This window comes from Lissotriton vulgaris, chromosome 2_1 (genome assembly GCF_964263255.1).
Source record: "Lissotriton vulgaris chromosome 2_1, aLisVul1.2, whole genome shotgun sequence".
Classification (NCBI taxonomy): Eukaryota; Metazoa; Chordata; class Amphibia; order Caudata; family Salamandridae; genus Lissotriton; species Lissotriton vulgaris.
In genome coordinates this window covers 1,077,976,893-1,077,999,303 of record NC_141687.1, presented here as the reverse complement: position 1 = coordinate 1,077,999,303, position 22,411 = coordinate 1,077,976,893, and positions in this window count along the sequence as shown.

The following is a 22,411-nucleotide window of genomic DNA, read 5'->3' as shown; positions in this document are numbered from 1 at the left end:
GGTGGTTTTTGAGATCTGTCAACTTCCATTGTGTGTCCTCCTTAGATGCCTCTATTGATTCTGTACCATGGAAAAGGCAGAAGATCTTAAATGAGATAGGGTGTACACTACTGGCCTTTACACAACAGTCTACTACGAATCGAGGGATAGCCATTTTAGCTAAAAATGGAATACAGGGCACAGGTAAAACATTGGTAGACAACCAAGGTCGCTGGGTGGTTATTGAATGTGCAAAGGGGACATTTACGTTTACTTTGTGTTCAGCTTCTAGGTCCAATTTGGACGAAGCAACAGTACTGGGGGGGTCTCAATTTAGAACTAGCATCATGGCCTACCCCACTGATTCTCTGTGGTGATTTTAATATTCATCTGGGTTGCCAGGACCTTCAGAAGGGGTGGAAGTCCTATAAGGGCAGGAAGCCAAGTTTTTAGGGTACTCTATCATTTGGTGGTGGATCATGGGATGATAGATGCATGGTCTACTTTGCGAAGCACAGATCCTCGCTTCATGTTCTATTCTCATCCTCACAATAAATTAGTCTGGTTAGATTACTTCTTTGTTTCATCAGTATTGCTATCGGGTGCTAAATACAGGTCTACCCAAGAATTACAGCAGACCACGGCCCACTTGTGATAGATATCCTGATTAGCAGCAGTAGTAACCTTCTCCCTCTCAGGTCTTTTTCATTTGATCGGAAACTCCCAAAAGAAACAAACTTTATAAACCATATGAATAATTGGATCCATCAGTTTTTATAAGTCAAATTCAATTCAACTTCACATGCCTATGTCTGGGATGCCCTGAAAGCGTGATTCAGGGGAGCGGTCCTGAGCTATGGGCTTCACAGAGAGACCTAAGCAAGAATTCAATCCGTGGCTGTTTAAATTCAATTACAATAAGCATAGGATGTTACCACACTAACATCACGATAGAGCATGAATGCTCAATAAAACAAAGAACCAGGGTTTATTGTCTGAAAGTTATTATTAAACTTCAAGGCAAAATATATAAATTTCTGTACAAAAACAATGAATAATCATAAAACACAGGGTGCATACATGGATATAATAAGGATATTCAAGGCCTTGGTTGCTTTTCCTTGGACATATCCAAATTTAAGTCCAGACTGCTGCGTCACAGTGGTTGATTGGTTATAACCCAAAGTCAGAAGAAAATCAAAAGATGACTTTGAGACAAACTAGGCAGAATTGGACTGAACAGGTCGACGTTTCGGTCTTATTATGGTTATTCTTAAGACCATCATCAGGACTACAAAGTGGTATATACAATTGATGACCCTCTGTAAAAAAACAACAGTGAATTACAATATGTACAGTTGAATTAAGTACCTGGTTGATGACATACAATGGTTATGACAAAGCTGAGAATATTTACATTTTAATATTTACACTAAACATATTAGCAGTATATTGCTGTCATTTGACATTTCATAATAAATAAAATTAGTCGGTGTGGCGACTAAAATAATTCATGGGGGATGTAAACAATTGAATTAAGAAGTTTATAGTTATTCAAAGGAAATTAAACCTAATGGGCTGAATCTTCCTGAGCAATAAATTGCGGCTTGCACTTACTTATAGCAATACAGACGGTGTCAGTTAAAAAAATCTTGATGGCACCGGTGCTTCTAAATAATTGCACGGGGGTTGGGCACAGAGATGAGTCCGAGGTGCCAAGGTTACACTAAAAGGAACAAGGTATCACTATAATTCCTATTAAGTGTAAAGACAAATGTTTTATTTATGTTTTAAAGGTTGGAACATTTACCTTGCCACAATTTAGGCGAAGTAGTAGATGGAATCTGACAGATAGTCCACTTTAAATTGAAGATCAGCTGTCACAGAATATGAGCTGAATGAAAAAAGAAATAATGTAGCTTTGTGTGATGACGAATAGAGGCGCATAAATCAAAAGAGGTGCTACAGTGAATCGTCTAGAACATTAAATTCGTGTTTGTTGGGACATATTTTAAAATTGCAGCATTTATCTAGGGCATTGCAACGCAATGTACATCAAGTGTCAGTCTAAGCTGATGCTATGGGTATTAATTAAAAATTCACATAAAGTGTTGGAGCATTTAACAAAAATGTGGTAAACCACGGTATAAAACCATGTGGCTTGGCAAGTTTTAAGAAACCCTAGTCTATTATTTAAACGGAAAGTTAAGGTGAATTATTCCACAGTTAGGCATGCGTTAAAGCTAACTCAAATTCAAAGAACTTTAAAGAAAAATATTCACAGTCAGTAAGTTAAAACGCCGGTGTCATAAATCGGCTGTCTAAACAGAGAACAAAAGCGCATGTGCAAGGTTCTGACTACCGGTACACTTACTTGGGATTAATCCGCAGTGGAACGTCAATAGAGTACGATCAGGGCGATGTAACAATGTTGCAGTTACACGCTCTTTAAATACCATTACTATACTAGTCAGCCCTCGCGTAGTCTCGCGATGTTTTGTATAGACGGCTTAGTGTTTGTAGCTAATCGCGGCGGCCATCTTAGCATGGTATCGGCGCGGTTTAAAAAGCTTTTGAAAATGAAGTGATTGTGGGTCATGAAACAGTTAATTAAGTGTTCAAGACAAAATGCATCAAAATTATGTTTCGGGTGATACTTGTGAAAAAAAGGCGACCTAAAGTCGAAGTGGCAAACAGTTTTACTAAGAATATTTATAATGTTATGCTCACATTAAAAATGTTTGTCAAACGGTATTCATAAAGATACATTCAATGCTATCTACAAATCAGCCCTCGCGTAGTCTCGCGATGTTTTGTCAACGTATAGACGGCTTAATGTTTGTAGCTAATCGCGGCGGCCATCTTAGCATGTTATCAGTGCGGTTTAAAAGCTTATGAAAATGAAGTAATTGTGGGTCCTGACACAGTTAATTAAGTGTTCAAGACAAAACGCATCAAAATTATGTTTTGGGTCATAATTGTGAAAAAAGGCGACCTAAAGTCGAAGTGGCAAACAGTTTTGCTAAGAATATTTATAATGTTATGCTCACATTACAAATGTTTGTCAAACGGTATTCCTAAAGATACATTCAATGTTATCTACAAATAACAATATTCAAACAGGCAAAGATGTGAACCCGAGTTTAACAGTGAATTGTTCTACACTTAATTACATGTGATCACATGCTAGTAAACTAAAACAGTCTTATAATACATTTTGACCAATAGCAATAGAATCTGTCACTTTTTATGTGCTCACATTCTAGCCAGTTTTAACATTTGAAATCAAGATATATTAACATTCAAGCGGTGTTCACAATCAAGCCAGTGTTAATATTTGAAGTCAAGATATATTAACATTCAAGTGAGGTGCATACATTATTGCTATGGTACTAGCAGACATATAATGATGTGTACACTTATGGACGGAAATGAGGCAGATTAGGTTAAGCAGGCCAGAGTGTGCCATTCGGTGCATGAATTGAGTCCGTTTTTGACACTGTTGGCCATTTCGATCCAACGGTTTTCATGAATGATCAGACTTTTGTCACAGTTTTTTTGTCTGATTGTGGGTTTGACCACATCGATCACCCACCATGTCATATCTTTTTCTGAGTGTTTTGCCAGGGAATAGTGTTCCACTAGTGGAGCATTATCCACTTTACAGCGAATCCGAGATTGATGTTGAAGGATTCGCTGCTTAATCATTTGAGTGGTTTTCCCTATGTATACTTGACCACATGGGCATTGTATACAGTAGATGACATTGCTCGTTCGGCAGTTGGAAAAGTGTCTGATGGTAAATTCACGTCCGTTGATCACAAAGGTTTTAGTGTTTTTAGTTGTTGTGCAGGCCCTGCAGTTGTTGCATCTATAGTGGCCAAGGAGTGGGGATAGCTGCTTCATGTTGTCAACAGTGTTGGTATCCTGTTTATCATAGGCATGAACTAAGTGGTCTCTGAGATTTCGCCCACGTTTAAACGAGAACATTGGTTTTTCTCTGAGTTCAGGTAATTCGTGCAAAAGAGGCCAATTTTTAGTAACAATCTTTTTCAGTTGCTGACTGTGTGTTCCAAAAGTGGTAACACACACTAATGGAGTCTGATTATTTTTGGTCTTAGTTTGCATCAGAGCATCACGGTCATTATACCATGCACGTTTCATGGAGTTCTTCAGTAGTTTATTGGGATAACCTCTTTCCAATAGTTTAATCCTCAAGATCTTGGCCTCGTGAAAATAATCACAACGTTTATAACAGTTTCTGCGGAGTCGCAGAAACTGCCCAAACGGTAGCCCATCTCGAAGGGATTTAGGATGGTGACTATTGTATTTGAGTAAGGTGTTGCGGGTGGTGGGTTTGGTATACAAAGATGTGTATATTGTGTTATCCTCGCTGACTTTGATTGTTAGATCAAGAAAGTTCATTTCATGGGAATGGTAGTCCAGGGTAAATTGTAAATTTGGGTTTCTCTGGTTGACCCATCCATGAAATTCTTTCAAGAGTTCTTGTGGACCTTTCCATATTAGGAAGACGTCGTCTATATATCTTAGCCAACAGGATATGTTGGCTAAGAATGGATTAAGGTTGTTGTAAATGAACTCATTCTCAAAATGGTTGACATAGATATTTGCTATGTTGGGGGCGTACACAGCCCCCATTGCCACGCCTTTCAATTGTTGGTAAAACCTTTTTTCGAAAAGGAAGAAATTTTGACACATTGAAATCCTAATGCATTCCACTATAAATTCGCTGGGAACAGAATGTGGTCTCTCACGGCTGTTGAGAAGATTGGTAATGAGTTCCAGCACGTCTTTTTGTGGAATATTAGTGTATAGACTGTTTATGTCCATGGTCACCAAATATTCACAGTCAGGGTCATATATATGATTTTCCAGTTTGGTGATGACAGCGGTAGTGTCCCTGATATATGTATCAGACTCGGTGACAAAGGGTCTGATAAAAAAGTCTGCGTACTGAGCTAGCGGTTTGAGAATGGAATTACAGCCGGCCACAATGGGTCTCCCCAGTGGTTTAGTGGCGTTCTTATGGATTTTCGGGAGGATATAGATGGCTGGCACAGTTGGTGACTCATTGATAAGAAAACTAGCTTCTTTCTGGCTCAGCCATCCTCCTTTGAATCCATGCTCACTAAGTTGTTTAATTTCCTTTTCTAACCGGGGGGTTGGATCAGATTTTAATAGTCTGTAGTTGTCGATAACAGAGAGTTGGTCTAACATCTCTTGCCTGTAAGCTTCCCGATCCCATAATACCAGGCCTCCCCCTTTATCAGCAGGTTTAATTACTGTGTCCTGGAGAGATTCAAGTTTTTTAAGGGCTAGGTGTTCATCTTTGTTAAGGTTATTTCTACAGAAAATTTTTTGGGTAAATAGTGACTCAGTCTCAATTAGCACCGCATTCTCAAAGGTTAGAATGTTTTTAGAAACCATATTGTTAGGGGGAAAAAAGGTTGAAGGCGGCTTAAGTCCGGTGATATTCTTTTCTGGTACGCTCTCTTTCGAGGCAAAATAGTTCTTTAATCGGATTGTTCTGAAAAATTTGTACAGTTCACACTTGGTTACAAATTGATTATTCCTACAAGTAGGAACAAAGGATAGACCTGACGAAAGGACAGATATTTCGGCCTCGGACAAAGTGTGCTTGGACAAATTAAATATTGGAATGGTAGATGAGTTACCTACCATTGGTAGAACTGATTCCGCGTTTGCCTCTGGCCAGGGGTGTATTGGTTTCTGTACCATCCTCGTTTGGCACCCCTGGGTTTCGGAGGTTGGCCCCTCCCTCTCCTGTTGTCCTGTCCTAAAAAAGGACGCGAGGTAGATGGCTGTTGGTCAAAGGGGGGTCTATAGTGACCTGTTGGTATTTGGTCGCCGTCGGATTCTGAACCTGTCTCAGAAAAAGTTGCTCTTTTCTGTTGTTGTTGGTTGGGATTAGGGCCTCTAGGGTTGTTTTGGGCCTGGTAAAAGTCTTTTTGTAAATGAGGATATGTTATCTCTTTGTTGTATTTGCGGATATCCTTTTGGAGCTTATCCGTTTTTTTCAAGGAGTTAAATTCTTCAAATTCTTTTATTGTTTGTGCTACTTTGTCTAGAAGAGCTTTCGCATTGGTGACATTGGAGTCACTGTTAATTTTGTTTTCAAGTGTCTCAATTTCTTTTAGAAGGATTTTAATCTGTTTAGCCGCAGTTTCAATGCTGAGCACCATCCAAGTGCGTGAGCACTTGTTGGCTGCGTGACTAAACCCAGTTTTAAATTCACCGTCTTCGGTAAAGATGATAGGAATGTTGCGAATCTGCAGGCCGGTGGGAATTATATTGGCACTAAGGCAGTCTGTCAGGAACTTGGCATGGAGTTCAGTCCTTACTAATTTCTTTTTAAGGCGTTCCAGTTGGTTAAGATCAGATTCTAACGGTGAATTTACTGGTGTGCTTCTGTTGCCTAATAAAGATGGTCCAGAGGCAATTTTCTGAATATAATCATCAGTGTAAGACAAGGTCTCTGCTTCAGACATAGAAGCACGACTGATGACAAGAGAGAAGATTACTTTGATTAGAGAACTGTTTACTGACAGTTTTACCACTTTCAGGAAATGGCTCACAGCAGAGGTTTTCTGCGCAAATACAATATACAAAAGGGTGAGCAACCCAATATACCCTTGCGGGCTTGGGCAAGCAAATGACAGCAATATACTGCTAATATGTTTAGTGTAAATATTAAAATGTAAATATTCTCAGCTTTGTCATAACCATTGTATGTCATCAACCAGGTACTTAATTCAACTGTACATATTGTAATTCACTGTTGTTTTTTTACAGAGGGTCATCAATTGTATATACCACTTTGTAGTCCTGATGATGGTCTTAAGAATAACCATAATAAGACCGAAACGTCGACCTGTTCAGTCCAATTCTGCCTAGTTTGTCTCAAAGTCATCTTTTGATTTTCTTCTGACTTTGGGTTATAACCAATCAACCACTGTGACGCAGCAGTCTGGACTTAAATTTGGATATGTCCAAGGAAAAGCAACCAAGGCCTTGAATATCCTTATTATATCCATGTATGCACCCTGTGTTTTATGATTATTCATTGTTTTTGTACAGAAATTTATATATTTTGCCTTGAAGTTTAATAATAACTTTCAGACAATAAACCCTGGTTCTTTGTTTTATTGAGCATTCATGCTCTATCGTGATGTTAGTGTGGTAACATCCTATGCTTATTGTAATTGAATTTAAACAGCCACGGATTGAATTCTTGCTTAGGTACTGTGATTAAATAACAAGTCCTAACGGTGCTGTAAAGATCTTAGAAAAAACAAAATCCCTTGCTGGCCATTTTTTCTACAAACCTTGCCCAAGCCCGCAAGGGTATATTGGGTTGCTCACCCTTTTGTATATTTCACAGAGAGAAGCAAGTGAAAGTGGAGACCCAGGATTTATATGGGAAACGTAGGTCAGTGGAAGAAGAACTTATTTGAGGAATACAGATCAGAGCAAATGTCACCCCTTTGCAGACAGAGATCGCCCGTAGCAAAGTCAAGATTAATCTATATTGGAGCACAGAGATAGCTATTAAATATAATCTGTTTAAAGACGAGAGGTATAAGTTTGGGGAAGCAACTGGGTGATGTTTGGCACAAAGGCTTCCCTCAAAAGAAGCTGCGCAGAGAATTAAAAGTATGAAGGACACACTGGGTAAACTAGTGGATACTCCTCATGAGATATTGGAAGTGTTTCACACATTTTTTAACACTCTGTATACAGCCATGAGGGCGAGGAGGTAAAGACATTTCTATGGAGTATAAATTGTGAAAAGATGGGCTTGGAAGAGGCACTTACCTTAGATACCCCTATTACCATGGAAGAACTGGAGGAGGCAATAAACAATTTAAGTAGTGGTAGGTCTGCGGGCCCAGATAAATTGCCCCTGGAGGTTTATAGAACTTTCTTTCAGGAACTAATATTGGATATGTTGGCCACCCAGCAACAAGCACAATATGGGTTGGTTCCATCATCGTGGGAAGAGGCAAATATTATTGTGTTTAAGAAAAAGGATAAACCAGCATAGCTTCCAGGGTCTTATTGACTTATTTCTTTTATGAACTACAATGGGAAGATTTATACCAAAATCCTAGCTTCCCAGTTGGCTAAGGTTATTACCCCACTGGTATCATTGAGACAGCATGGGTTTATACCCATCAGGGGCCATGGTCAACCACATCAACAGGGTGGTAGCCCTGTTGGATACAACTAATGTGTAGGGTACCACCCTAGGCCTGGTGTTGCTAGATGCCAAGAAGGCGTTTGACCGTGTCTCATGGAATTTTTCTGGGGGGGGTGCTCCATCGCTCGGGGTTAGGTCCTGGTTTTATTAAATCAATTCAAGTTATGTATAGGACCCCCAAATCTCAAATCTGTATCAATGGTTTAGAGTCGGATCCAGTGTACATATCGAGAGGTACTAGACAAGGTTATCTGCAGCTCCCCATTGTTATTTGCACTATACATAAACCCATTTTTAACTTTGTTAGAAGGGAGCCTGAGAATTAACCTGGAGACTGTGGACAGGAGCAACTCTGAGTGTTAGCATATGCAGACGATATCACCGTCGTAACATCTGACCCAGTGGTAGCGATACTCGAGATTGAATGACTGGCACACAAGTTTGGATCCGTGTCTGGCTATAAAGACACAGATCTTCTGCACTATTCAGACCTGTATCAGAGACCCCAGGGTGACCAATGAAGTGACATACTTGGGTGTCAAGATCAGGACATGTTTAAAGGAATTAGTAGAAGTTAATTGGAATGCTATCCTCTTGAGTGTGAAACAACAACTAGAGAAAGTGGAATGCCTCCATCTTTCACTGGTGGGGAGGTGTAATATTTTAAAAAATGATGATCTTACCCAAAGTCCTTTATTATTTAGATCTGTACCACTGCAGCTGTCTCGGGAACAGCTGCAGCAACTACACTCATATTGTACTAGATTTTTATGATGGTCTCAAGGGAAGCCACGTAGAGCAATGCGTTTCACGTCATTACCCCGACAAAGGCGGCTGGACTGTACAGGATTTTACATTTTATTATTATGAGTGTACCCTACAAAATATGCGGATAATGCTGACGGGGAGGAGGTAGGCAACCCCGCAGAATCTCCATCTATATATCAGATGTTACTAGGTGCGGGGATTAAGAACTGTTTATTTAGGATGTTGAAATTTAACCACTACAAAAAGACCCGCTTCACAGTGATAATAGCTGCATAGAAGGTGTGGAAAATGGAACGGAGAAAGCTAGAGATTGAGGAGGTTTGCCACTATACACCTATAGCCAAAGCCACCTTATTACCTGCTGTCTTTTCTGATAGGATAGTACATAAGTGGAAAAATAAAGGGATTTTATATATAGGCAGTATATATAGGGACGGGGACCTGCTTTCTTTATCAATGTTAGCTGATAAATACAAACGCTCTAAAACAGAATTTTTTACATTTCTGCAGATGCAGGCCTTCTTGAAGAAAAGACAGAAGATAATAGAGCCGGACTCAGGAGTCGAGGCCATATGACGTAAACAGCAGTTTGGTGTGATATGTAACTGTTTATTAGATACACAGAAATATGATTTAGAGGCTCAAAATATGACATGGGGGATTCGATTGAGGTGTCAAGATGTACATACAGAACAATCAATGGGTATGGCAGAGAGGATCTTAATTTCCACTAACCTACAAACACAACATTTTAAAACCATAGTTAATCTATAGGACACGCCTGCGAAAATGCTGAAAATGGGAGGAGTTAATGATGGGAAATGCTTCTGGTACGGTGCAGACTCGGCCAAAATTGTACATATTTTTTATATGTGCAGGAAACTAACTTAGTTTTTGGGCCATGTAGAAAAGTTCCTCTCGGAAATCACCGGGTTTGGAATAAGTGTTACACCATCCACTATGCTGCTGGGTATAGAGGAGGCTATGACAGATAGACACCCAGCCTTTGAATTCCAATATCCGATTTTTATTGCAGATGCGGTAGCTCGTCTTTGTATAGCCTCCATGTGGTTGCTGAAGGAAATATCGACCGCTGAGATCTGGAGAGCTAGATTTTATGTTATTTCTAACCTGGAACATAGTCTTTATGCTCTTAAGGGGGTATATAAACAGAAACTATGGTTACAGATATGGGGGCCCATGATGGAACATATGAAGGATTAATATGAATGTATTTAAGTATCATCTTTTTTGTACTGTACATGCAATGTTTTTACCCTGTTTTACTCATATAATGAATTTGTCTTAGCCCTTTTAAGAAACATGGATGCGTCTAGATGTATATCTCACTTATGAAATAAGTTTGTATTCATCCACGTTATGAATTGCAAATAAAAAAACTAAAATGAAAAAATGAAAAAAAAGAGAAGAACCAGTCTCTCGCCCCAAAACATGGAGAGATCAACCATTATCAAAATTAATCAGCACTTTATACCACCGGATTACAACATACCTGAAGTGGCGTAGTGTGTTAGGTGGCCTACCTCTGGGTGAGCCACCAGAGTTTGAGAACAACCTCTACTACCATGACAACTAGGCTTTCGAGTTCATTTTGTTCCTCACCAGCAGAAGCCAAAGGATCAGACTGCCATCCTTCCTCTCTGAATCCACGGAAATCAACTGCGGAGTCCCTCAGGGATCATCGCTCAGCCCAACACTCTTCAACATCTACAGGACCCCCTTGCCACCATCGTCCAACAGCACGGCCTTAGCATAGTATCCTACGCCGACGACACCCAGCTCATCCTCTGCCTCACCAAGGACACTACCAGACTCAACTTCCAGGAAGTCATGCAGGACATCGCAGCCTGGATGAGCAACAGCTGCCTAAAGCTCAACTCGGAGAAGACAGAAGTCCGCGTCCTTGGACCCTTCCCATCGGCATGGAACAACACCTGGTGGCCTACCACCTTCGGCACCCCACAGACCCCCACGGACCATGCCAGAAACCTTGGCCTCATACTCGGCTCCTCCATCTTCATGAACCAACAGGTTAACACCGTCGCCTCTAGCTGCTTCAACACCCCCCACATCCTCCGGAAGACTCTCAAATGTATCTCCCCTGAGTCAAAGAAGACAGTCACCCATGCACTCATTATCAGCAGGCTGGATTACAGAGACACCCTCCATACTGGCATAAACAAGTCTCTACTGCACAAGCTCCAGATGATACAGAACACCGCCTCCAGACTCGTACTCGGTATCCCTCGACACAAGCACATCAACCAACACCTACGGAAGCTCCACTGGCTCCCCGCCGAGAAGAGAGTCACGTTCAAGATACTCACCCATGCCTACAATGCCTACACAACACCGGGCCCCAATATCTTAATGATAGAATCACCCTCCACGTACCCAAAAGAAACCTATTATCAGCCAACCTCATCCTCGCCGAAACCCCACGCATACGTAGAGCCTTGCAGGGGGAAGGTCCTTTTCCTACATCGCGGCCAAAACCTGGAACAAGCTCCCAATCAACATCAAACCCACCCCTTCCCTGGACACATTCAGGAAGGCTCTCAAAACCTGCCTCTATGGCTGAACGGACCTGCTATCCCCCCCAGTGCCTTGAGACCCTTATTGGTAAGTAGCATGCTTACAATTCCCTGATTGATTTCTTTCTTCCTTTGACACCCAAAAAAAAGCCCCCAAAAAAGATATAGCTATGTCATATTAATTAACTTTATTATTTGTGTGTGTCTCTGTCTTTCTAGTTTGAATCACAACAAATATATCTCCACTGTCTAACTCTTTTATTGCCGAACTGGAGTTGCAACTGTGTGCAGTCAGTGAAGAAGTAGGTCCACTCCTCCTGAGTCCTTCTGACTCACCCTAAACCCATTTCCTTCAAGCAAGACATTGGATGCCTCAGGTCCAAATTCCAAACCCAATTCCCACCCTCCAAAAAAAAGATTAAAAATGGGGCAAGGGTCAAGACGGAGTCTGGCTGCGGACTCTCCTGATCTTCCGCTCCATGGTGTTTAATCGCTCCTTGATCCTGACTTCTAGTCGCACCATCCAGCACCATGCTGCCCTGAAATTGTTTACATGATCCACAGGGTGGGCAGCAGTGTTTAAAGTGCAGCGGGTGGCTCCCAGAGCACGGCGCCGTGCCACCGGAGGCACTGGCGGGGTCCGGCTGGGGCCCGGGATATTGAAGGAGGCTGCAGTGTCTGCTACCTCCTCCTTCGCAAGAACCACCAGCCACCGATATTCATCCCGGATGGCCTCCAGCTTCTGTTGCCGGGCCCTGGCTGCTAACTCCTGCCTGTTTGGTTGTTGTTGTGGCTCGGAAGGAGTAGCTATATCAAGAAAGAAAAAAGACAATTGTAACCAATACTCTTAGCAAAACAGTAACACAAAATTATACACATAAAATTATAGTGGCATAGTAACACTAGCAAGCACAGTACATAACATTTGTGGTATCCTCCCACTTCCTTAGCCCCTAACATTTGTGTGATTAGAGTTTCAGGCATTACTAGACACTATGGAGTAGACAAGTCTTCTTCTTCTCTCTCTTGTTTAGCTAAATTAATCTTGTAGGCATTCCAGCTCAGTCAGCTTGCACCCTAGACAGATATACTTGTGTCGGAGTCGCAGACTCACGTTATTTTACCACGGTCTGCAGGTGGGGCAGCTGTACTACACAGTTTTCTATTTTTCTATTATGGCCATACTCTGTTAAATCAATGGCAACTGCTCAATTTCACGTTTACCCTGACCACTACAACAAGACAGATGATAACTGATTACTAATTTTAATGATGATACACAGGACAACGTGAGGTGCTACTATTGTTTGATTTTGTAACCAACCATGCAGCGGATAGGCCACCCATAGCTGGCATGGTTGAAATTACATAGGTAGGGAGTGGGAGTGGTCATCAGAGTCAGAGGGAGGTGATTGATAAATTTGGGTGGGTACATACATACACAATATATATGTTGTGCTTGCAAACTACTGTGAGTCAAGGGAGTATTCTGAAATACAACCTGGAATCAAAAACCAGTCCTTGTTTCTTCCCTGTGATTTTTCCATTTATCATTGCATAGCTCTTCTAGAATTATTTTTTATTCTAATCTTCACCCTTGGCTTTGCTACTCTGGCATGCCTTATATTTCTTTTAAATTCTCTTCATCCAGTCTCCACCTATGCTATGAGCGAATACCATCCAGGCATCCATCCATTCAAAGTAAACAATACTTGGCTATCATTCTTAATAATTCTCAAGTCACTCTCAGCAAACCTTTCATCAACAATATACATTTGTCATTTTAACCGCCAACCATGCGTCCTTCCATGCCTTTGAGTTTGATCCATCAATCCCCCCCCCCGGAAGATTCCTTTCACCCATGCAGTTTCACCGACCTAGGCAGGCATCCTTTCTTTCACCTTTCACCCATTCTTCAACCATCCATGCATCCTATTAGCCACCTATGCATCCCAGGCCCCCTTCCTTTACCCACGCATCCTTCTCTGCCAGTCATATATTACATGTCACACGTCCATCCTCCTTCCATCCTTCTTTCCCTTTTCCATCAACCCATCCATCAAGGTCGTCTGACTCTTAGTCTTCTTCATAACACTTTCCCAACTGAGTTGAAGTCAGATAGAAGAGGCCATTAGTTACGCAACTCTCACCGCTATGGTTAATGCTAATGAAACTGTGTCTTCTCCAACAGTTGTGCACAGCAAATTAGTCTCGCTCAACAGTACAGTGTACACCCTTGCAGCGAATGTGTCAATAAGTAAGCAATATAACTTACCACAGCCCGCCACTTCTGCTGGCTCATCCCCTGCAGCTGCTGCATTATCTGCTCCCTCCTTACTGCCGTCGCCTTTGCCACTGGCCCCAGCACTGGTGGTTGGTACGTCTAGGAAAAACATTTAATATTTTTAGAAGCCATACGCCTCCCCCTATTTATTTATTTTCACTAGCAAGATTGAAAATACAATACATACATACACCACACACATCACTAGTACAATTTGGGAACTAGAGTAGGGTAGACAGTATGCCCTATCCTATCAAAAATTATAAAATATCTGGTTGGGCAGCCATTTTGTTTGTGACAATTTCAAAAAGCCTCTCAAGAAGAGGACAACCCAAAGGACTGGATTCAGTGGCTAGAGCTATTGGTGAATCTGAGTTTTTAAAAAGAAAGACTGGCCAACTGGGCAGACAATCGAACATGAGTTCGCTCTTTGTTGGAAAATAAAATGGTGTCCTCCTCCTCATACTTCCTTCCAGCCATGGTGCACAGTAATCAGTTATTCAATGTTCACCATCAATTACTGCTAATAAAAATAGTACTAGGCCTTGATGAGAAAGAGTAAAATATATCACTTTGGGCTGTCCAACATGACCATCATTTTATTAACCGATTGGTTATGGGTTCGCTGGACCTCAGAGCAGCGAAACACTGCCTGGCGCACCCTCGCCCATCGGGGACGATGCTCCTGGATCTCGTACCCGGAACCAGGCCTGCCTCCTTGCTGCCAGGATTAAGGGGAGGTGGCGCTGCACAAAAAAGAACGAGTGCAGCTACCTCTACCTCCGAGAATAAGGGCCAAGGCTGCACCCCTTCGGGGTGCTGCCTTCCTCAAGGAAGGCGGCTCCTCCTAGTGTTTTCCAAGGAACTGGAAGAAGCCGAAGCACTCTGCTTATTCTTGGACATGGTTCTGGGGGGCGGGGCGGAAAAGAAAATGTAGGACTAAACAATTCAAAGAAAAAGAAGGGAAGTAAAGGTAATAAAAAAGCAAGTAATGGAAACACAGTACAAAACTCAATACAAACACACAAAAAAGTGGAAAAACACGCTAAATATACATTTGGGAAGAGAGAGGGATAAATATTAAATGAAAAAATGAGAAAAAAAGTTTTAGGGACAAAGAGTTAGAAAGCTTTAGGGAGGATTGGAAAACTGGCCTCAGAACCATAACCAGCCAAGAAGAACAAGATGGCTGCGCCCATGTGCGACTGCGTGGTGAAGTGCGTGCAATATTTTCCCCGTACATGCAATCCGTGTTGCCAAACATCAGAAGCATCTCTCGAGCATGCAGAACAAGCAACTCCGCATGCTCTCAGAACTCCGCATAGTGTTGCAGTTTTTTTACTGCTTTGAGGAGTTTCGCGCAGCGCTACTATGCAAACTCCTCCCGGGCCTAATCAGGATCCGGTATTTTTTTTCTTTTTATCTACCCACCCTCAGTAGATGCCAGCCACCAATGTCATGAGGCCGTGTTTAGACTCTGTCATTGTATGTTGCAATTTGCACTTACCGTTGATGGCATTGTTGTTGTACTGGAAAATGTGAAACTTAAATGTACAGATAAAAAAAAAATGACCAAAAAATAAATATAGATAAATACAGACGGAAATACTCCTCAAAAAATACCATAAAACAGGGAGCACTAATTATAAGCAAGTTAGCATCCAAAAAAACAAGTGATAAGTATATAGCGATATGATATTCTACATTCTCAATCAACATGTAAAATCTGGACTTCTACAATATTAGCAGCCCTCCTGTCAGATAAAATACCCAATTGCTCTTTCGCAATGTGTAATTTTCAAACAGAGAAATGAAATCGGAGGAACACTGTTATCAAACCATTTTTTTCCATGTGCCACTTGTGTTAGGGCTGTTTGCAAGCGAAGAGTTAGTTGTCAGCAAATTGAGCATACATAATAGAATACCTTTCATTATTATTATTATTATTATGATTATTATTATTAATGCTGTTGTTGTTGTATTTGTTCTGTTGCTGGCATTCTTATTACAGTCATCATTATTATTACAATGTATATTTTGGCCGCCTTCACTTAGCATGCAGTCATGTATTATTTTACTTTGAAGTACTGCAAACTATATCCCTCTTGAGCTCTCTCTCTTATTTGAAGCATTAAAGGTTTGATTATTTAAGGTAATTTCTTGTTTAGCAAGTGCCTGTTTTCGAAGATCATTTTAACAAAAAACCTCCCCTAGTCTCAATAAAGGAATTTTTAAGCTCCTAGAAGAGGTGAAGTGAACCTAGAAAGACCAAATCCTTAGCATTGGGGAAGTGAAGCAGAAATGTTCAAAGGACCAGTAAAGGGGACGCGAGTGAGGGTTACCCACCCCCTACAATGGAGATATGAGATAGAGACCTTTTAATTTGTAGCAAATGGAAGTGAGAATTTCCAGATCCCTAGCAATGGCAAACTGAGTAAGATTTGTGAGCTATCTTGCAATGGGGAATTCATTAAACAATTTTCAATTCTTTATCAAAAAGAAAGTGTAGTACAACATGTTCAACCGCAAGCGGCGGGAAACTGAGGGGGTAATGCCAAACTCCTAGCAACGTAAGTTGAGGGAACATTACTAAATCCTTATCAAAAGGAAGTGAGACAACTTCTAAGCATAGGGGAATGGGCCAGCGCTATCCAATGAGGAAATAAATGGGAATTTTCATATCCAAGGAAGAAAGATGTCAGTGGGTGTGGGAACTGGTTCAGGTGCTCCCAGAGCAATTGGTAGTTAATAGCCTTCAATTGTGTAAATTGGAGCCATATACCTACGGCGGCAAGAGTACACCATTCTTTTGGACACAAAACTGAGCACCAAGTACATTCCTCTATCACTTGACTCTCAAGGTCAGGAGGCAGCGCAATCCAAGGCTTATTCATGAAGGTCGTCTGGACTAGAACTATGTTAAGAGACAATAAAAGTATCAAATAGCATTACCAATACAACCAGTGCTTTTACGCTAAAAAGAAAAAGTAGTTTATTCTACACACACTTAAAGACTAGATATGGAAAAATAAATAACAATGGAAAACATCAAGCAATGTATAAGACATTTCACAATGAACAATTTCTGCTTACTGTTTTTAACAGGTGGCTTCTATAAATATGATGTGTCTGCCTAAAGACATTGTTATAGTTGACTTGTGTCTGGTGGTGAGTGCCCCCGTGCAGTTTATTTTAGGGTGGTGAGTGCCCGACGGTGGTGAGTTTGTGGAGTGGTGAGTGACCCAGTGCTGTTTGTTTTGGGGTGGTGAGTGTCCTATTATGTGAAGTTGTTGGTGTTGAGTGCCATACTTCTGTTAGTTTGTGGGGTGGTGAGTGCCCCAGTCCGGGAGTGGTGAGTGCCCTACTACTGTTAGTTTGTGGGGTGGTTAGGTCCCCAGTGCAGTGTATTTAAGGGTGGTTAGTGCCCTAATGTGGTGAGTTTGTGGGGTGGTGAGCATCCCATTGCAGTTTATTTTGGGGTGGTGAGTGCCCTATTTTGTCGAGGTTGTGGGGCGGTGGGTGCCCCAGTTCTGTCCCACAGGGTGGTGTGTACCCTGTTACGTGTTGGTTATGGGGTGGTGTGTGCCCCAGTTCTGTTCCACCGCTCTTTGCGGTTTGGTGTGGTGTGGGTTTTCCCCAAGGGAGGGGGATGGGGTTAATCTCGATGTCTTTATTTTGGGTTAATCTCAATGCCTTTAGAATGCAATGTAAATGCTTTTCTTTCAGAATGCATTGTATATATTAATGGATGTTAACATTTCCTTCCTTCACTTCTGTATTGTTGTTTCCCCAACAAAGGGGGATATGTTATAGTTGACTTGTATCTTTCATTTCCTTGGCTGTGACTTCCCTGCTGCTCAGCTAGTGTGAGTGTTAGAATGTCTCTTGACTTCATGAAATGTTTGGTGCCTGGCTTGAGTGTGGAGTGGCAGTTGATGGCAGGCAGGCTGAGCGGCAGTGAGGCTGCTCCTGGTGGGGCTTGTCTTCTCTTATCTTCTACTTAACCTGGAACTAAGTGTGAATAAAGCTACCTTGTTTTATACACCTGGTTAATGGACTTTGTGATCATTACAGACATCTACAAAAAGTTTTTCACAATTAATAAACCACTGTGTATAGTGTTTGATAGCATGTTTTCATAATCAGTAGACCTTTCCTACTGACTTTGACAAAGAGCGTATCTACTTAAGCTAACCTTTGCTTATTGGCTTTAACGCAGATGTTTCATTGTAAGAATAAGGGACCATCTCAAAAAATGTCTTTGGGCACTGTTATGACACATTACAGCAAAACTAGTTCTTAAGTGGAATCTACAGGCACTTACTACTGGACACTTGGGGCTAGATATCTGAAACTGTTTTGCAGTAGCAAACATGCCTATTTGGTGTTTGTGACCACAAAAATAGTCAAGTTCATTGTAAGAAATTTGTTTTAGGAGTCAGCAAATTTTTACTGGCTCAAAAATGGGTTTCTGAATGAAAACCTAATCACAATTTGGAAGGGGAGTGTTTGGGTTTCCCTTTCAAATTGCTATTCGGTAACATATGTAAAAATGTTTTGCAACCATAATTCTGGTCACAAGCCACTGGAAAGTGAGTAACTCCCAAATTGGGATGGTAATCCATTCACAAAAAGGAAGGGGTAAACTTTCAGACACTGTAGGCAGCGGTTCTTTAAAAAAAAAAAAAAAATCCTGTTTCCTTTATTGAAATTGAGCGGCTGAAAACAAAAGTTTTTTTTAATTTAAATTAATCACTCTTGTGGATAGGATGTGGTCTTATGGCCAGAGCTGTCGACTTTGAACTGGGGAACCAGATTCAAGCCTTGGCATCAGCTCAGCATCCTGTGATTCTGGGCAAATCACTTAATCTCTCTGTGCCTACCAAAAATGAAGGTGTCCTTTTGTAACATAACTAGTGCTCATGTAAAGCGCTCCAATACCTTTGGGTGAAGTTTGCGTTATATGAAACTGCAACAACAACAAAATCACAGATATTGCAATCTGCTGTCCTTTGCAGGCCACCAGTCCTCTAATAATGACTAATTGGAGTGGGTCTCAGTGCGACTACCTAATGAATATTAATTAGGATGGGATTAATTAGTATGGTAAGATTCTGGCTCACTCCAAATTCCTATTTTGAGAACCAACCTATTAGTACCTAGGTTCCTTTGCAAAATAAGTTTCTGGTCACAAGTGCAATCGTTTTTTACAACCATAATGATAATACATCTGACATTCTTGTGTTGCCAGGGTCAGCAACCTTGATCCTCAGATTGAGAATGATTTAGTAAATGAAAACTTCAACAGCAGCTGCCTGTCCAATCATGAGTCCTGCCCAGTCATTCGTGCATGCATCCGTTTCCCTCACAATACATATTCACACAGAAACTTGCATGGACTGTGACTCACCTGTGGCAGGGCCCACCGTACAGAAATGAATGGCCAGTGCTTTTTTTCCCCAATGCTACATGCTGGCAATGCCTTTTGCCCATGAACCTAGCTGTAAAGGGTTGGCTCTGACCATACCCTTATCTGTCCAGAACCAAAAAAGGCTTTATGTTATTGGACTCCACTGTGGCGCCACATAGTATCTAATGTACTCTGGAACTCTGTGCCTGCCCAGCCAATGCTCTTGTAGCAGAGGCTGTAGTGTCTTGAGACTATGTGTGCTAGGACCCATGCGGTTCTGGGCGGACTCAGTAGAGTACATAACTGGCTTGGGGTTGTTAAAGTGTGGTTAATAATGGTTATGGTGATTGTATGCAGAGGAATAAAGATGTGCATTTCTAAGCTCCATGAGTGACATAATCATTTGCATGCATGCCAATGGGCTATGGAGAATGTTACAACCGGCAATAAGGGCGGGATCTGTGTCCCAAAGAAACAAGACTGCTCTCCCTGGAGGTTTGCAAAGTTAAAGCAAATTCGTCATGTGTGCCACATGCTCCCAGTTTGATGGAAAAAAGTTTGAAGGTGGTGTGTCTGTGAAATCGAAGTCCCACTCCAGCCCAGATATGGTCCTCAAGGAAGTTAAAGGCCCTGCAGATGAGCGCATATGAAAAGCCTGCCAGAAACCCATTGGTAAGGCCAAAAGAAGTGATACTGCACCCAAGCATAACACAGAGCCATCATCAATAAAAAGCAAGCCACTAAAGGCAGCCAAAACCAGGTATGATGCAAAGAAGCCAAAAACTGTGACAAACAAGTATGAGAGACTAAACAGTTACTTACCATCAATAAAGAAGATGGCACCTTGCAACCTCAATCGAGCACGATGACCCAAGTACAAGCACAAGGCCAGTGATTGCAGAAAGTAACCCCCAGAAGAACAGCTACCATAACCTGCGCTGCACATACTCTCGGCGGCAGCAGAAAAGAGTGCAAAGTACGATGCTGCTGTGTTTCTGAAATGACCACCATCATTTGATATGGCAAAGAAGAAGAATATGGACACCAGGTGGATTGCATGGATCGAGACACTCAGTGATATCACAGAAGTCCTAGAAGAAGTAGATGATAATTAAGTATTTGAAGAACCTTGCCAGTGATGGAGTAAAAGAAGTGCTGACGAAATATCACAAGCTGATGCAGTATCATAACGGCAAATCAAGGAAGCATTGGAAGCCAAGTTCAATCCGATTCCAAATATTCGACTATGAAAGGAAAATTTTCAAACAAGCATGACAGGAAGCTGATGAAACAATGGATGACTTTGCTGAAAGACTTGATGTGCTTATCAAACACAGCAAGTTTAGTGAATTCAATGCTGAAGAGGCCATATGTCTCCCAGTCATTGATGGCTGTCTTTCAGATTCTTTCAGAAGATGCACGTTGAGAGAGACACTCAGCTTAGACAAAGTGCCAATGGCTGCAAGGGTCAAGGAAAGAGCAGATTGACTAGCCACTGACATGGAGGCTGGAACAGCAAAACATGAATCAGCGTTGATCATAAAAAGTTGTACAAGATGGATGCCTGCAAGTCAATACCTCCAAAGAAGTAAAAGTTGCGTTTCCGATGTGGGTTTTTATTTCCACATGAAGGTAAATCTCCAGCCAGAGGACAAACGTGCAGTACCGTTGTGGTAAAGTAAGCCACCTCATAATGGTTTGCAAAGCAAAAGAGAAACGAAGTACGTAATAGCACGAAGAGAAAATGAGCGCCAGAAGGTTCCAGAAGCATTCTGGCCATTCCCACAAAGCCAAAAGGCAACAAAAGTACAAAACAGGCAAAGTCGATCATCATCAAGTTCATCCTAAAAAGGCTTGTTGAAGTCATTGTCGAGTGCCAGTGAAAAAGATGAATGTTCACTGGTGGCATCAACCAAGGAACTTCTAATCAAATAGGGGAGAGAGAAGCTAGGATCCATTCAGCTTCCATATTAGTTTTCAACTGATATGGGGAGAATGGATTACTTGTCCTGTTTTTACCAGGGTCTGGGGTTCTTTACTACTGTGAATAACCAGTTGGTCTCCCCCTGGTGGAGGAAAGCACAGATAAGACCCAATGATGACTCTTTTCATGTAAGAAACAAAAGCGGACAACCAAGATATACCACTGCTACGAGTAATACGTGAATGAGGGTTTTTTAGACTGTAAGAACCCCAGGCCCTGGCAAAAACAGTACAAGTGATCTATTCTCCCCTGATCAATTGATCAACCAAGGAACGACAGGAACATATGGGTTTGGCTGCTTGCACAAAAGAACAAATAACAAAAGCAAGCCACCAAATGAAGCAACGGAAGTAATTTGGACATTGCCTCAAGATCACAATAAAGGTCAATTATATAACCTTTTTTATAGACAGTGGCGCGTCGATTAACATCATGCTTGTTGAAAAGTTACTCTGCCTATCTCCTGCGCCCGTCCAACACAAAAGCATACAAATGAGCTACTTCTAAACCATTGCAGAGTCAAGGGTTATTCACTGTGACATTGAAACGTAAGCAGTACCTATGTAAATGACAATTCATGTTCTTCAAGGAGCTTCATTCAGTGCTTGCCTACTCAGTTTTGCCACAGCTGCCAACATGGGACTGATATCTCCAAATTACAACCTTCACACTCAATCTTAAGTTGTGAGTCAGCTCCTGTTGCTATTTCATGGTGTAGGCAGGCTCAAGACCATGAAATTGTTACTTCACATCAATGAGGACATTCGCCCTGTTGCCCAGAGGCACAGCAGAGTTGCTTTCCACTTTCAAGGAACTGTTGAGAGAGAACTAAAAATGCTATTGAAACATGACATCATTGAGCACTCCACAGGTCCTATTCCAAGGGTGTCGCCCGTAGTGGTGGTATCAAAACAGGACAGTGAGGGTGCAGTCTGCACCAGGCCTACAGAGTGATTGAGAGAGAAAGACATGTTTCTGACCTCATTTCTGGCTTACATATTAACAGAGGCTCTCCCCACCTAGGGAGAGCCATCAATATGGCAGGGAGCCAGGGGCCAGTGGGACTGATGGGGTGTGGCCGCCCCATCATGCCGGCGGGGGATGCGTGGATAGGTTTGTGCACCCGCTACCCCAGAAGCACTAAGGTGCTTCCGGGGCAGGGTATGTTAATCCCGCCCCTATTTAAGTG